Here is a 4,943-nt window from a genome sequence, read left to right on the forward strand (position 1 = left end):
AATAATAATAGTGGGACCAGCAGGTGGCATGGTGGTTAAGGTGCTGGATACTCCCACATGGCTGACCATGGTTCAAGTCTCAGACCTGGCAGCTTGCTTTCTCACTTTCCCTCTTTCTCTCTCTGGTGAAACTAAAAATAAATGAATGAATGAATAAAATTAAATAAATAATAAAAATAATAATAGTAATGATAACAAATAAAAATAAAAATAATTCTTTAAAAAATATTCAGGTTTGATTTATTTTTTTTTCTGTTTGCTATAGGGCACATGCACGAGAGAGAGAGAGAGAGAGAGCAAGCAAGCACTTTCATTTATTTTCCTCAGCATTTTGGGTACACATGTAAGTGCTGGGCGTGTTTTAACCTCTGTGCCAGATGCTAGCCCTGCCCCGTGTGATTTCTTTGTGAGAGGTTTTTAATTGCAAATGTGTCTTCCTTAATTAACAGATTTTGGGATACTTAGATTTTCTCTTTTCCTGAGCCTTTTTATAATTTAGTTTAAGGAATTTGCCCATTTTATCTAAGTTATGAACTTTATTAGCAAAAACTTATTCATATTATTATCTTCTCTTTTTTTCTTTATGAGAGAGACAGGGAAAGCGGGAAAGGGAACCAAGAGACAGAGATGAGAGACAGCAAGAGGAACAAACAGGCATTTTTTATATACTTACTTTTTTTTTACAGATGGACTTCATCTCCTTGGCTTCTGTATTCGCAGAATGTGAGGAAACAAGGACTCTCCTGGGTTAGCAAAGGCGTGACCAGGAGGGTGCCGAGATGGAGGTTGAGAAGCACAGAGGGAGCGGTGGTGAGCTGATCACATTGGCACGAGGGCACACTGCGAGCGGCAGGGTGGATGCGCATTTACATGGCAGTTGTACAGTTGAGAGCGTGGTCCGGCTCCTTACCGATGGCTTTGTACCTCAGTTTCTGCGTGTGCAACTCGTGTTCTGAGTCGTCAGTGCTTTTGTCCAATGCAGGTATTGACCTCTCCACAAACGCAGCTCCTTCCACTTGTCAGGAAGGACCTTGATCTCTTCCTCGTACTTGTCTTCTTTCTGTGAGTACTTACCCTCTGCAGCTGTTAATGCTTTCAAGATCTGATCCATTATTCTTAATTGTTCTCCCAGCTGTGGAACTTGGCTTTCTGAGAGCTCAGCTTGCTCTTCTGTACCTTCCAGGTCACTCTCAGTGATGACCAGTTTACGGGCCACCTCTTCATACTTACAGTCAGCATCTTCAGCAATGTGCTTGGCCTCTTTCAGCTTGACCTCCTGAATTTCCTTTTTTATTTTTTTCACCCTTTTGGGCTTGACTTTCTATGACTTTCATTCCTCTCTCTTTCTCATCTGCCACCTTCTTGGCCTCCTCCAGCTTCTGCAAAGCTGTTGCTAGAGCTCCTGGGCCCGACCCAGCTCTCCCTCAACCAGCTGGATGCATCTGTTCAGGGAAACTACATCGGCTTCAGCGTCAGTGGCCTTCTCCTCCGCCAGCTCCAGCTTCTTCTGGGCATCTTTAAGAGCCTCGGAGTATTTGTCCAGTTCTTGAGTTATTTTTGCAGTGACACTGGCTCATCTTCTGGCTGCTTGCTCCTGTCTTCTGCCACCTTATCGGCCTCCGCCTGCTTGGCTCAACTCAAGGCGTTTTCCTTGTCCAGCTTCAGCATCCACATCTTCTTGATGATGGCCTCCATGGTGGCAGCCGAGATAGGTATTTTTGACAGTCTTGCTGTGTTGCTTTGCTATCCTCATACCTCAGCTTGCCAATTAATTAGGACTACAAGCATGTATGAATGTGCCCGATGTGTTCAGGTTGGCCCAGGACCTGAACCAGGGTCTTTTATGTTGTTTTCTTCCTCCCAGTGTGTGGCATTACCTGTGTGCCATCATGGCTGGGCTTACTGTCTGTTTAATGACAGTAAACTCAATAGTGATAATCTTTTTTATTTATGATAGTGCTAATTTCTATTTTCTTATTAATTTCTGATATTGGTAATTGTGTTTCTTTTAATTATCTAGCTAGTATGGTATCAATTATATTGATTTATTTTTTTCAGGAAATTAACTTCTGGTTTAATTGATTTTTGGGGGGTTGTATTTAATTGATTCTGTTTTTATTCACTTTCTTCTACTTATTTTGCTTTTTTTTAGGTTAATGAGGAAATGTAGATGAACTTTCTTCTTTTATTTATTTATTTACAGTTAATCATTGTATATCTTTACAGAGTACAATATAGTTTTTCAGAGCATACAGGCATTGCAAATCAATCAAGCCAAAGATATTACCATATATGTTGTCCTCAAAAGATAACTTTTTATTCTGTCTGTTGAATGATTTTTCTGAGTCCCCTACCTCCCCCACTTCTTTTCTAATGTAAAGAGTTAAAGCTTTAAATTTCTCTCTAATCATTGCTTTATCTCTGTCTATAAATTTTGATGTGCTGTGTTTGATTTCCATTCACTTCAAAATATTTTATGATTTTTCCTTGTAATTTATCCTTTGCGCCATGATTTCATTAGACATGTGTTGTTTAATTTCCAGTTATTTGAGATTTTAAACAATGTTTGTTTGTTTATTTATTATGGAGAAGTTTTTGCTATAGAGCACGTGTGCTCGCCAGAAAGACAGAGACAGAGAGATAGAAAGCAAGAAATCACCCCCAGGGGGGATAGCCACGCTGTAATCCCTTCTCCATTCTCCTCTTAGAATCTTGGGCACGCACACACATGTGCCGGCATGATTTTAAGCTGCCGGGTCTGGAACTCGATCCACGGTCAACTACATGGGAGTCCAGCGACATAGCTATTATGCTAACTGCTGGTCCCTGTTTATTTTTCTTTATGGGAGAGAGACTCTTCACAGGGTCTCTCCACACTACAATTGTCCACCCAGCCTCCCAGCCAACCAGGATCATGGGTGTACCTGGTGTGTTCACATCAGCCCAGGATAAGAACCTGGCCCTCCATGTGAGAGGTGTCTTCATTTCCATCCTCAGAAGTGGGAGTGGTGTGTGCCAGGGCAACAGGTTTTTCTAGTAAGGGGGACCTCATTGTCTTGCTCAACCGGCTAGTGAGCTGGGATTTTGTCTTTGGCATAAGGTTATTGGGATGTGACTTCTGTGACTGGACAGTTGTACTCTCCCAAATCATTATCCGTTAATAAATTCCAACATATGCCTGCTGTGTGGATGCCCAGAGTTGCTCATGTATGTCCCCGCTCAGTCCCTGTCAGGCTGTGGCCTGCCTGTGGACACTTACTTTCCTTTCTATCCTCACCCTCACCTCCATCTCACCCCTATTCTGAAAATTTTGGGTAGGTTAGCAGGCAGACAAAAATCTTATTTCTATTTACATAGATTACTCATTTAAAAGATTTTTTTTTGAGAGATTTTTGCTATAGGGCATGTGTGCTCACCAGAAAGACAGAGACAGACAGAGAGACAGAAAGTGAAAAATCACCCCCCAGGGGGGATGGCCACGTTGCAATCTCTTCTCCATTCTCCTCTTGGGATCTTGGGCATACATGCACATGTACCCGGTGTGAGTTTAAGCCACCAGGTCCTGAATTTGAACCATGGTCGACTACATGGGAGTCCAGCGACATAGCCAGGGCCTTTAATCTCCATCACCTGCCGGCCCCTAATCTTTAACTGCCAACTGCTGGTCCCATCATTTAAAAGATTTTTTAAAATGAAAAGTAATTGCTATTGTTTATAGCTATGTATAGTTCATGAATATCTTATCTTTCCAGAAACACTCCTATTGAAATGTATTGTGTATTTTCTTTCTATTATTATTATTATTTTTTGAGATTTTTGCTATAAGGTACGTGTGCTCGTTGGAGAGACAGGAGGGAGAAGTCACCCCCTCAGGGGGATGTCCATGCTGCAATCCCTTCTTCTCCATTCTCCTCTTGGGATTTTGGGCATGCATGCACACTTGCTCAGTGTCAGTTTTTTTGTTTTTTTTTTTTTTTTAGAGGTTTTTGCTGTAGGGCTGTGTGCTTGCCAGAGAGACAGAAAGTGAGAAATCACCCCTCTAGAGGGGATGGCCATGCCGCAGTCCTTTCTCCTCCATTCTCCTCTCAGGATCTTGGGCACGCATGCACACTCACCCGGTATGAGTTTAAGCCAATGGGTCCAGGACTAGAACCGCAATAGACTACGTGGGAGTTCAGCAACATAGCCGTTACACTAACTGCTGGTTCCTCTCAGTGTGAGTTTTAAACCTCTGGGTCCAGGACTCAAATTGCTGTCGACTATGTGAGAGTCCAGCAATGTAACCATGATGCCATCTGCTGGTCCTGAGAAAACATAAAGCTTTACAAGAATGTATAACTCAGGGGCCAGGCATCAGCAGCAGTAAAACAAGGCCCTGCAGGGCAAGCCTCCTGGCTCAAGTCTGGAGACCTCTCTGAGTACACTGGTCTATGGTCTAGGGCTGCCTGAAAGCGAGGGTTGGATCATGACTTTGAGATCCTGTTGATAGTATTGTCTCTCTTTCTCAGTCATGGAGAAAATAAATAAACTTAAAAAAAAAAAACACAAGAATGTATAACACAGGGCTAGGGTGGCATGGTGGTTAAGGCACTGGACTCCCACATGGCTGATCGCAGTTCAAGTCCCAAACCCGGAAGCTTGCTTACTCATTTTTCCCATCTCTCTCTCTCTCTCCAGTCAAATTTTAGAATAATAACAACAAATTGGATAGAAAAATAAATTATTATTTTAAAAAAAGTATGTATAACATAAAACTATGACATTTTCCATAATCACCAGAGATGATTATTATAGTTCAGCCTACAATCTTTAATATTTTTAAAGAATTATTTGAAGTTATTTATTTTAAACTTCATTTGTTTGTTTACTTATTTTAATTGGACCAAAGAAGGACAGAGTGAGAGAGACAGAGAGAGAAAGAGAGAGAGAGGGAAAGTGAGAAA

General features: G+C 41.7%; 1 pseudogene; it reads right to left on the reverse strand.

The window, feature by feature from the left end:
• Positions 1-866: 866 nt before the first annotated feature.
• LOC102496627 (tropomyosin alpha-1 chain pseudogene) lies at positions 867-1,695 on the reverse strand (annotated as a pseudogene).
• Between the last annotated feature and the right edge of the window lie 3,248 nt (positions 1,696-4,943).

This window comes from Tupaia chinensis, unplaced genomic scaffold, assembly GCF_000334495.1.
Source record: "Tupaia chinensis unplaced genomic scaffold, TupChi_1.0 Scaffold000081_1, whole genome shotgun sequence".
Lineage (NCBI taxonomy): Eukaryota > Metazoa > Chordata > Mammalia > Scandentia > Tupaiidae > Tupaia > Tupaia belangeri.